General features: G+C 40.3%; 1 long non-coding RNA gene across 3 annotated transcripts in view; it reads left to right on the forward strand.

The window, feature by feature from the left end:
* Positions 1 to 12527, forward strand: part of LOC137341704 (uncharacterized) — an 80486-nt gene that overhangs the window by 56680 nt on the left and 11279 nt on the right. Inside the window, exons 1-3 of one of the 3 annotated variants that reach the window (XR_010967087.1) lie at positions 10089 to 10161; positions 10248 to 10341; positions 12323 to 12398. This is a non-coding gene — a long non-coding RNA (uncharacterized lncRNA). Of the gene's footprint in view, positions 1 to 10070; positions 10342 to 12322; positions 12399 to 12527 lie in introns of those variants that run through there. The other 2 variants (XR_010967086.1, XR_010967088.1) reach the window with 2 other exon arrangements.

Below are 12527 nucleotides of genomic sequence, written 5' to 3' on the forward strand. Positions count from 1 at the left end.
CGCCCACGAGAATGATCTAAGATACGAAAGACAAAATAATCCAGAGTAAGAAGGATAGAGGAGACCCACAAATGTAACAACATCCACAGAAGCACTTTCAGATAGACATTGGACAACCTTGAGTTCCCAATCTCAGTCGCATCGTTGTAGAGATAGTGCAGGGAGGGCAGAGGCTTCTTGATTGGGGAGAAAGGAAGAGTGGAGGAACAGGTATCACAGTCTGGTTTATGGATACCTCCGAATGGCTGATTCTCAGAGCATTAGGTCATACAAAGGCTGTGGTTGGTCTCTTTTTTTACCATTGGTTAAGAATAGTATTTTATAACATAACTACAAGTGGTTAAGCAATACATTTTGACACTTCAACCGATTACCATAGCCTCACTGAACTATTTTGCCCTTAATTATGGGTCACAGTACACACAGACAAAATAAATTTATATTCTGCTCATATAGTTTCCAAAATGCACCATACTGTGTTGCTAACATACAGTTCCCAAGTTCTTGACATGGATTAAGCTTGACATTGTAACTAAGGGCCATCAAAAGTATACATGGTCTGATGCATATTACCTGTGCTTTTATACCCGGAGGCCCTTTGAATATTTGAAATGACATTGTAAAACCTGAGGGTGGAACTATTTCATTGCACTGTAACTCAGCACAAACTACTGTTGGCAGGGTTTACGAGACTCAAAATATTAAGCAAGGTGAAGCCTTGCCAAAACCAACATTAATAATTGACCAGCAGCTACTTTAATTGGCACACTTGTAACTGCTGCCTTTGTCTTTTTACCCCACTGCGAATTTGTCGTAAATACTTTAATCAAAGACCACTATTTTATGTAAATAGTGAGCTGAGATGTACTCTATGCCAACAAGTTGTGAAATGCACCAAGCCTGTTTCGATGATCCACTGGTGTTACAAAATATTCAAAGCCAATTCTCTTTGAAATACAAAACATACAAAATTTCCTAAAATAGCAAAGCTAAAATAGCATGCGACAGAGATGGGTAAAGGGGTTGAAGTCACAATGGGGTCAATTCTCATTGTCTTCGCCTGGCGTTAACGGGCCGTCAACAGCCTCCAAATGGAGCCAGTCTCCTTCCTGCTCTGTCAATGCCGGCGATGTGGCCGACTCCATTTTGAAAGGGGCCGATCACCAGGTGTCCAAAGCGTCGGCCTGTTTCAGATGCTAGGCCCCTTTTAATATGGCAATTGGGGTCCCATGATGTAAATAGGACCCCGATTGCCATTTTTGGCCTGAACTGGTCGGTGCCTGCGCATGACTTGAATGGGGGGATGGGATTTATGATCAATTTTATACAATTTCAACTAGGGTATTGGTAGAGCGACAAAAATCCCAGGAAATTCTGGCCTTTATAATATCGACATTGATTTCAGTACGTGCCAGTGTTTCATATCAGTTTGAAAACGTAATTTGGAGACATAACAATCAATATATGACAATGTATCAGGCAATCAGCTTGATCCAGATTGCACAAGAAGTAGTTTTAAACTTTAATAAAGCTCTTCTTTTTCATTCATTCTTCAATTACAAGGAACCTTGAAACAAATTCAAAGAACTTCACAAAAGCAATTTCAATCGAACCCATTAATGTATTCATCGTTTTACTTCATAAATTAGTAAAGGATGACTCTCGTATTCGTTTCAATATTTCCAGAAGAAAATGCTCTCAGTTACTCTGGTTCTACAGTGCCTTAGAATAATCTAAATAGGCAAAGTCATCAGGGCAAATTGTTCAAACATTCTTCAATAGATAATTTAATTAAATATCTTACAAAGTAAGTGGAAACCAAATCCAGGGTTCAGGGCAACTTGACTTTGTGAGGCCCACCATGTGTTAGCTAATCCAGATTGTACGTTTAAGATCATAAGTCTAGATTTTGTAATTTTGAGACTTGCACTAACACGTGTAAAATGAATGGGTTACTGTTGGCGTTAAAGTAACACGGATTGGAAAATCTAGGCACCTGTGACTATTGTGGTCATCAACACTTCTGGCATCAGAGTACAATAAACCTTTGCCTTTTGCTTTACTAACATTTGGGTGTGCAGCGTTGCTAGGGACAACAGAATTAAGTTCAAACGGTGCGTTATGGCCAAGATTTCTGTGTACTTTGTATTTTTAAAAGATTTGCAGAAAATGTGTCAAAACATATGGCTGTGATGGAACATTCAAATGCGTCCATCAAATACATATTGACTAAATATGGGATTCTGCTGCCTTAAAGGGAATTGAAATTCTGTTTGAAGAAGAAAAATGTCTACGAAAGACTCCCTCAGGCTGCTGCAAGTCAAATTTCTAAGAGGAGGAAGCTGGCATTGCGAGAAGCTAATGAAGCATGGGGAGAAGTTATTTAGGAAGAGGGACGGATAGACTTTCCCCTGAAGCCATAAATAAAACAAAGGGAATGCAGTCTCATTCATGTGTACAGCAGAGCTTTGAACATGAGGAACATTTTATGAGGTTAAAGATTCAGGCAATTGGTCAACGCACAGGGTGCAGCTAAATCGGCTGGGGATGGAGGGAAGGATTTCAACCCAGTTAATTGGTATTTGACGGCAATGGTTGGGAGAAGAGTATTGGCTAAGACACCGGGAGAACTCCCTGCTCTCCTTCAAACAACGCCAATGGATCTTTTATGTCCCGATGAGCAGGCAGACAGGGCCTCAGTTTAACATCCAATCCAAAGGCAACGTCTCGAGTATTTTAGCCTTGGTTATATACGCAAGTCTGTAGTAGGGATTGAACACACAACCTTGTGACAAAGAGGCAAAGAGTGCTACCAGCATTAGCCAAAATGATACCTTTTCTCCTTGCTAATATGAGGAACACAGCTGCAGACGTCACCACATAATGTCGTTATATTCTTGTAACAGAAACCTGCTGTCATAATGAAGCAAAAATTACGAGAGAGATTAAAATGTATGTGTTTGTCCAGACGGGAAGTGGCCCATAACGGATGCATTCACCACTACACCACTTAGGACAGTGAAGATTGCTGTGTTGATTAAATCAGTTTTATATGTAGGGCGCTGTACGGCATTCAAAGAAAAGTCAAGAAAAGAGACTTTTATTATAATTGACAATGTGTAAATAGACAGCAAGCCTTGCCGTGCAGTGGCAGCAAAGAATCCCACACAATCCTTTCATCTCATCAGTTCTTTGTAAACTGAATTCTTGCAGTGTGCTTTATGATCCTGAATTTGAAGCTCATGCCACATTTTTTTTTTGCACAATTGGACGCTGTAAAATGTCAGTTGCCAAGATGCATGTAAGGACCGTATTAATCACTGAAGTTCAGCCAGCAGTCAAATCTGTTGTCTGCACTTTCAAGGTTTTCAATGTATTTTGTATATTTCAGCAGTTATCTGCTCTGGGAGACTGACACTGAACAGTTCCCATGTAGAATACCTGACCGGTGCAAGAACTGCTGCTCCACGATTCTACCTACTGGTTTGAGAATGGGCCATGAATTGGGCCTCAACATGCCCTGTGGGCCTGATTTTCAGGAACTTTGTTGTACTGTGAATGAATTGATGAAATGTGCTTCCAATAAGTCTGTTAGATGCAACAAGATTTCCAACTGCAGTGTAAAACTTTGAAACTTAAAACCTACCTCTTTAACCAAGCGTTTGGTCAACTGTCTTAATGTCTCCTTCTTTGGCTCAGTGTAAATTTTGCCTGATTACACTCCTCTGAAGTGCCTTGGGATGTTTTACTACTTTAAAGGCGTTTTATAAATGCAAATTGTTGTGTTGTTGTTGTGTTTACTCAGTCCAGATAAAATGCATCATTTTGTAGGCTGTGTGATAAAAAGAGTACAAATTTGGATTTTCAAACCTCTAGGGACCAAAAGCTTGTGAACTTGTGTTTCTTTACACTCCTGTAATTTTCAAAATCTTTTTTTCCAACAAATGAAAATAAATTGCCCTGGTCCTTTTTCAGTCACTTGTGGTGAATAAAGACTGAGAATTTCTAGATGTATATCATGTCCGGGCCACAGTGCCACTCATTTGCTGCGCAAATTGCCCTTGTGATGTTACAGTGATGTTTAGACTGTTATATCAACTGGTGCTTGTTTCCAACTATAGGAAACAGAATAAAAAGTAACAGTAGTCGTGAAGCACGCTGTAGTAGCTGGTACAACAAACACCTTTACCCACGGATTATGACGGTGAGCAGGAGCAGTTAGGAGGACGGTGATGTATGAGATGGATCATTTGGATCCCAATGTAATTGGCAATAAGTCCGATGCCTCTATAGTGGGATATCTAGGATTAACTTCTGTTTTGTGAATGGCAGGGTGACTGTAATACTGTAATTGTCATTCCCAACTCATGGATTTCATTGAGATAGAAAGAAGGACTGTGAATGTTGGAATTGTGAACTAAAAATGGAAAATACTGGAAGTATACGGAAGGTCAGCCAGCATCTGAAAGAGAAAAGATTAACATCAGAACTGGCCTAGTCAGGCTGGAGAACGGCTTTACAAAATAAAGAGAGGAAGGGATTACACAGGTAGCGATCAACAGATCAAATATGCCAACTGCTTTCACAAAGAACCTTTTAATATCCTGTGGGTACAGTTTAAAATGTTGGAAAGGGATATGTTTTGCTGTACACTATATAAATATCATCTCAATCACGGAGGTGTAAAATAAAGGAGTGAGTCAGACACGGCCCCAGAACAGAAGGGAAGGTATTAATGAGCAGGAGAGTTGAGAAGTGAGGGATTACGAGACATATCTGTGCAGTTCAAACAATGTATGTATTACAAAAGATGATAACTACGAGCAGACCCGTGTATTAGATCACTTCCTCACATTAGCTCTTGGTGTTTACATTAACTGCCCAGTTAATTATCTCTTTACGGTAATTCAGGCTTCAGTTTTATTCCCACTTTTGCATTGATGCTCAGTGGCAGGTCGACAATCTGCACTGAAGCAGGAGTTGGGAAATCATAATGGCCTCACACTGTTTGGATTATGAACCAGGTGCAGTCCAGCCTGGCGTTCAGCCACATTTTAAAAGTCCCCAAGCACATTCCATCCGAAATCTTGGGAACTTTATAAACTTCCTTCTGACTCTCTTTATCGTTAGAGACTGTGGCTGCTCCGACTCGCAGTCTCGCGACATTAAACGCAGCCACCTGGTGAACAAAGCTCTGTGCGTGCGGCCAAGGACATACGGACAGAGCTGCTTTTGTCACTGAACTTAGTACGAGGTGCAGGCGGCAGTAAAGCTCTGTTCTGCCAACCGATCGTTACGTTACTGGTCTGAGATCAATCTGTAGATGTCGCAGTTTTCCGTAGTCTCTATTTCTTTTCCCCCTGGTGTGTGTGTGAACTTGATTTGCTTCACAATTTGTCGCTGACATGTTGTGTGACCAGTTGCTGCAATTATGTTTTCACCTTGGCTTAAAATACTGACTATACAAACAAAATTCCCATTTTCCTGTATCATATTTAAGAAGCAACCACAATGCAGTGGAAGAACAAACTTTTGCAAAATTGAATCCAATATTTCTAAAATACCTTGTACATGTGTTATTACGATGTGGAGATGCCGGTGATGGACTGGGGTGGACAAATGTAAGGACTTGCACAACACCAGGTTATAGTCCAACAGTTTTATTTTAAATCACAAGCTTTCGGAGCTTTCCTCCTTCGTCAGGTGAGTGGAGGGTTCTAAAAACGCAACGCTTTTGGACTGTTGGACTGTTGGATTATAACCTGGTGTTGTGCAAGTCCTTACATGTGTTATTATGACACATCTGTTATTACTGGTATCACAGAAAGGCTTTTAACATGCACAATTTTATTGTCAAGTAAGAACCACAGAATTGATTTTCTGTCCGTTCTGAATGCTGAATATCATTGAGCAGAACTGAAGAAAAGTCATTAGTCATTAGTTGTCCTGTGATCTATGGGATTGTATTTGCTCCAATGAAAGTGGGTTTATAACAGATGTAGCTGGGCGAGCAGTAGCAGTTCTGCAATCGGCCTTAGCACCTACTGGGTAACATCAGGCAGGGTTCCTGCTCTTGATCACTGTCCGCTAACACTTGCTGGAAAACGCATCTACCAAAGAAGAGGGCAGAAATGGGGGGAAAAAAAAATTAAATAAAATTAGGCCAGGAATTAGTTGCTTCTGCTTTGCCAACCATAACTTCGCCGGAAGTGGGGCAAGAACTCCATTTACGCAGGTAAGCAGGGATTACACTCCACTTCCGGCAATGGAGCGGGAGCAGCTCCGAGGAAACCTTCGGCCTAGTTTATTACATTGATCACAACCTAATTAGCTGAATACCTTTTATACATTGAGTTTCCCTCTCCATCTATCTCTTTCTTTCTCTCTCTCTCTCAAAGTACATCACTACATTGCAGGGTTCAAATATCAGAGTTATTACAAGTTAAAAATCAGGAAGGTAGGAGTAAGAAGGGAAGGTGTAAAGGCACAAAGTGTAACGACTGGGGGAATAAGTCACAGAGAAGGCCATTGGAATATACAGTATCAATAGGTTTAAGGAGCAATTAGATGTGCTTCTAGAGAGTGATGGAATTGAGGGAATATGATGAGAAAGTTGGTAGGTGGGGTTGAGATTCGTCAAAAGTGACCGACTTATTGGGCCTAATGTCCTTTTCCTGTCTCTAATAAATCATCCTTTTTGAATAGCTGCTCTTACTAGTGATGATGGAACATGTTGAAATAGCTAAGGGAGATGTTGAAAGAGGCCAATGAGTCTTAGTGGACTCACTGCTCAACATGTCGAACTAATATAGAGCAGCAATCAATGTTGAACCACATAGCCAAAGTGGTAGAATACAAATCAGAGGAAGAAGTGATCAAACTCTACTGTTCCCTGGTCAGACCACACCTGGAGTACTGTAGCTAGTTCTCTGGCTGCTAAGACTCAAGGGAGACATTCAACCGCTGGAGGCAGTGCATAGAAGAGCCACGAGGCTGATCTCTAATGGCCAAGGTCTGAGTTTTGAGGAAAGATTGGAAAACCCTATGCTTTTCAGCCTGAAAAGAGGTGTCTTAGAGGTGATCTTATAAAAGTTTACAAGATTGTTAAGGGAATGGAAAAGGTAAAATATTGCATTGTTAAATAAAAAGAAAGGGACATAGGTTCAAACTAATAAAAGGTAAATTTAAGACTAATATCAGGAAACAGTGGAATGGTCTTTCAGATGGCATAATCTCTTAAGAAAAGACATACTTGCTCTCGAGGCAGTACAAAGAAGGTTCACTCGGTTAATCCCGGGGATGAGGGGGCGGACATATGAGGAGAGGTTGAGTAGATTGGGACTCTACTCATTGGAGTTCAGAAGAATGAGAGCCGATCTTATTGAAACATATAAGATTGTGAAGGGGCTTGATCGGGTGGATGCGGTAAGGATGTTCCCAAGGATGGGTGAAACTAGAACTAGGAGGCATAATCTTAGAATAAGGGGCCGCTCTTTCAAAACTGAGATGAGGAGAAACTTCTTCACTCAGAGGGTAGTAGGTCTGTGGAATTTGCTGCCCTAGGAAGCTGTGGAAGCTACATCATTAAATAAATTTAAAACAGAAATAGACAGTTTCCTAGAAGTAAAGGGAATTAGGGGTTACGGGGAGCGGGCAGGAAATTGGACATGAATTTAGATTTGAGGTTAGGATCAGATCAGCCATGATCTTATTGAATGGCGGAGCAGGCTTGAGGGGCCGATTGGCCTACTCCTGCTCCTATTTCTTATGTTCTTATAATGGAGGTGAAAACCCTGGAATCACTTAAGAAACGTCTTTCTGGATGGATGAATTTCAGTGAGCTAAATGGCCTTTCTCATCTGTAATTATCTTGTGATCGCTAATTGCAGTAACACGGGAACCTGTATCACAGCCCTTCCCATCCCACCAGTTAGCATGTAAACGTGAAATTCCATTGTCTATTATTTTATTGGAGGTGCTCCCCTAGATTCTTATTAATATTGCACAGTGCAACTTCTACCCCTTGATCATTTTTTGAGTCTGAATTATTAGGTTAATAGTTTGTACATGTTGGGAAATCTGTTTTGCTACATTTTCCTTCAGGTCACCGTAATAACCAATGCATTTTGCTTGAATGGTTTTGTTTGAGACCGTGGACTACGTTTCTATTTCCCTTTGATCAAGTTGACAAGTTTATGGAGTTTTGGGCCATATTTCAGAATCGCCTACTGGAATAAAAAGACCCCTATTGTGCTGCCTTATTGAAGTGTGCATTGATAAATTGTTTTATATTACAGCTTGTAGACATGACCAGGTGTTCTAGTCTAAAATAGACACTTTCTCCTGATATTGGGGTTTGGACAATACTAACAGAAATATGACAACGTGGATGAATAATTTAAGTATTACATTAAAAAAAGAAAGATTTGCATTTAGATAGTTGCTTTCACGACCTCAGGACGTTCCAAAGCACTTTGCAGCCAATGAAGTACTTTTGAAGTGTAGTCCCTGTTATAATCTAGGAAACCCGGCAGCCAATTTACATAAAGCAAGGTCCCACAGACAGCAGTGAGATAATGACCAGATAATCTGTATTAGTGATGTTGATAGAGGGATAAATATTGGCCAGGACACCGGAGAGAACTCCCCTGCTCGTCTTCAAATTAGTGCCATGGGATCTTTTACATCCATCTGAGAGGGCAGATTAGGCCTCGGTTTAGTGTCTCATCTGAAAGACGGCACCTCCGACAGTGCAGCACTCCCTCAGTCAGCACTGCACTGGGGTGTCAGCTTAGATTTTGTGCTGAGGTTTCTGGAGTGGGACTTGAACCCACTACCTTCTAGACTCAGAAGCGACAGTGCTACCCACTGAGCAATGGCTGACAATATGGTGTGCTCACAGTATATTAGAGGATGGGTTGTTTTACGACAGGAGGATTATACTATGAAATGTACAATGTGTTGGTTTACTGCAATGATGGAACTGCGTGTAATGTAGCCTGCCTAAGGTCGCAAGGTCTAATTGGTGTAAATAAAAAGAAGAATGACTTGCATTTATATAGCGCCTTTCACAACCTCAGGGCGTCCCAAAGCGCTTTACAGCCAATGAAGTACTTTTAAATAGACATATCCTGAGGCCTAGAGAGGGGTGATTATTTCTCTTTAGATTGTAATTTCTGGCTCTTCCCCGAGGTGAGAAAAACCACACGGAAATGACTGGCTTTCTTTTCTAATACTTTTTTTAAAAAGAATGTTTTGCACTCATAACAGAGTATGGCATCTGAAGCAGGACAGGCATGCACTAGAATGCAAGGCTTTTTATCTCGATTGTTGACGTTGCCACACACATAAACAACAATCAAATAGCTGACTTAAATCTTTTCGTGGGGCCGGGATGCAAATATTTATACTCACCGACGGTGTGGGATATGAAATGATTTCAGAATAATTCTGGTATTTCAGTATAATTCAGTGTAAGCATTGCGCAGTCAGGCCAAGTGTAACATGGGCGGTAGGTGAGTAAAGTTCCCTTTTCTCTGCCACAAGAATGTTTCTCAACCTCCAACTCGAATAATTAATCCTACCATTAGCTTTTACTTCCTGCACCATCTACCATGGTTGTCTCTTTGAATGTCCAGGTTGTTAATTAGACAGAAATACAGGTATTCTGCTGTTTCTCAGTAAAGTAGGAATTTCACTACCTTCAAGTCTACAAAACGGAAAGACTTTCACCCTTCATCCCATCTGGTTAGGTTTTAACCCAGGTCCCAGAAATTATCTCATATACACCACCCTGTGAAACTCCTACATCTTGTATTGTCCATCAGATTTCGTGTCTGCACCCAGTTTTCCAAACCATTAGTTTTCACACTGCTGGTATTGCACGTCAACAATAAGCTAAGATCAATTGGGGAATTTAATTAAAAGGCTACAGCTTGATTATTGCCGATAGGTTGTAACGATTGAAAAATGTATCCATTGCAGCAAACTCGCATCCCCAAATGTGGCCTTTGTGTGACAATTTCCTTTTAAAAATTCATGACAGGTCTTCTGAGAGCAGTGCACTGGATGTGATCTGTAGTTGGACCACTAGAAGGTGCTGTGACACAACATTTGCTGTGGACTGGATTCAAATAAGCATCATTGACGGGTCATAAAGAGGTCTGGATATAAAAGCAAGACACTTACTAAACTATTTAAATATCTTTTCTGTGACATAACACTTTTCCTCTCTAATGCTTACAAAGGGATTGCAGCACAATTTCAACAAATGTTGGAAAATTAAAACAGAAAATGGAGGTCAATCAGCACCTGAAAGAGGAAGTCAGGCGAATATGAGAGGTGGGCCTCTTAACAAGAACTATTACTTTGACCAATATTTACTGACTCTCTGATTGTATAATAGAGGAGCATTAAACCACAGGGACGGCAGACCAATGGTTACTAGGTGACAGTTGCAAAAGAATTGATTCTAGTACCTGAGGTTTAAGGCCAAAATAATAGACTGCAGCTCCATTCAGCAACACAATGAGCAAGTGCGTTACAAATGGCGTTGTTAGGTTTTGATTGATGTACAAATATGATAAAGCATCTTGCAAATGTCTTTTGATGAAAACCTAAATGTAGAATTCTTTATTCTCGACTTTCTTCCCTCCCCATTCTGTTCAAATGCTCTGTTCTGTTGACAGGATAACAGTCAGTCTCTAGAAGCCATGTTCTATTTTAATGCTTAACTCTTTCCCTCCCACCTCAATCTTTTATTTTATTTTCTCCTCTTGCGTTTAGATCTCCCTATTCTACGTGCTGTTCACCAGACTTCCGTTGCCTACTTGGAGGCCCTGACTTGCCAAGAAGGGCTGGTGAAATTTCCCTCAGCTTTTCCTTTCTCTTTTTGGAGAAGTGCCTCAAACCTACTCTCTACCTTCTCTCGTGGCAGAGCTCAAACCAAAAAACCTGTGCGATGAACTACAGACACAGACCCATGCCTTAACACTTCTAGCATTGTGCTGGCCCAATAAGTAAAATTTTTATTTAGATTTTACTGTATTTATTTAACTAGGCCCCAAGTATAAGAAAAATGATCTATGGTAATAATTAATTTGATGGCACATGTATATTGAAGGGTTTTCCAGGGCAGTGAGTGGTGGGATTAAATAAATATTGTTGCTTAAATCAAGTTTGTTCTACTAAATAAGCTCCTAGTAATCATTTCACTTGTGAATTTATCATCTTTATTTTATATTTGTCACCCTACCCACATGTTCCTTATGGGCAAAAATGGAACGTTTGATTGGGAAAGACCAAACTTGTAGGTTTTATTCGGCTACTCACACAGTCTTTCTGTGCACCCAGAATCAGCCAACTCATGCTCCTGGAACTGAACTGACACTTGCCACTTGTGTTGTAATTGCTGGTACACCTCACCATTTACTTAGAGTCATTGTTACTGCATGAACTGTCTTTTAATGTCAAGATAGACTGCAAATTGATGTAACTAAATGGAAGTTGCTGGACGAGAGGATTGAGAATGGGGGCTGGCTGGGCCGATAGGGACGGAGGGAGGGCAGAGGGAATTAGAAACTGGACAATAAATGCTCCATTCTGCCAGGGTTAATAATCACCTGAAGTTCTCAAACTTCATTCCGTCTATGTGCTATCTTTAGCAGATTAGTTAATGTGTTCACGTTAAATCCTTGCCTGTGCTATTTTAACATAATAAAATGTTTAAAATAAATTAATTAACAACTGTGTTAAAGTAGCACAGGCAGAAATTCAAGGAGCTCCTGAAACATTTACCTGAGGAAGGAGGAAGTCTCCGAAAGCTTGTGAATTTAAAATAAAATTGCTGGACTATAACTTGGTGTTGTAAAATTGTTTACAGAAATTAAATGCAAACACATTGACAAGTGTGCTGAAAATAGCACAGAGAGAAATGAACCCACAGACAACGTAAATGTCCTGCCACCTCCATTTCAAAACTCTAACCCCATCTCTATCTATTTCTTTTTATGTTTTTGGATGAATGTTTGGGCTTACCAAGGTAATGATGTTAACACTGGCATCTAGTATCAGTGCCAAGCACTTCCGAGTGAGGCATATCATGGATTGCATGCAGCATAAAGCTCCCTCTTCTCTACCCCAACAACGCGCTTTAAAATCAACCTCGGAAGAGCAGCTCTTACTGTACCAACGTGACATTTTGATTTTAAATTTTGATGTTCGTGATCCTTAAAAATACAGTTGCATCTGTTTAAATAGGTTTGCAATATCTCTCTATTTGTGATTATAAATCTGACTCTTAATGTTTCCTCTATGTTAACAGCCATTTTACTAGCCATATGAATACAGTCCAACACCACTGTCTCCATCTAGTGAATAAAATCTCTCCCAGACACTCGGTAAGTTGTACAAAGTTACACTTGACACTTACAAACTTTAAAAAAAAAATGATTCTGCAAAAGAAACCTTTAAGCAACTGTCTGAAGTAGCCTTCTGCACCTGTGACTGAACCACATTATGGCTGCACC

Source organism: Heptranchias perlo, chromosome 24 (assembly GCF_035084215.1).
Source record: "Heptranchias perlo isolate sHepPer1 chromosome 24, sHepPer1.hap1, whole genome shotgun sequence".
Taxonomy (NCBI): Eukaryota; Metazoa; Chordata; class Chondrichthyes; order Hexanchiformes; family Hexanchidae; genus Heptranchias; species Heptranchias perlo.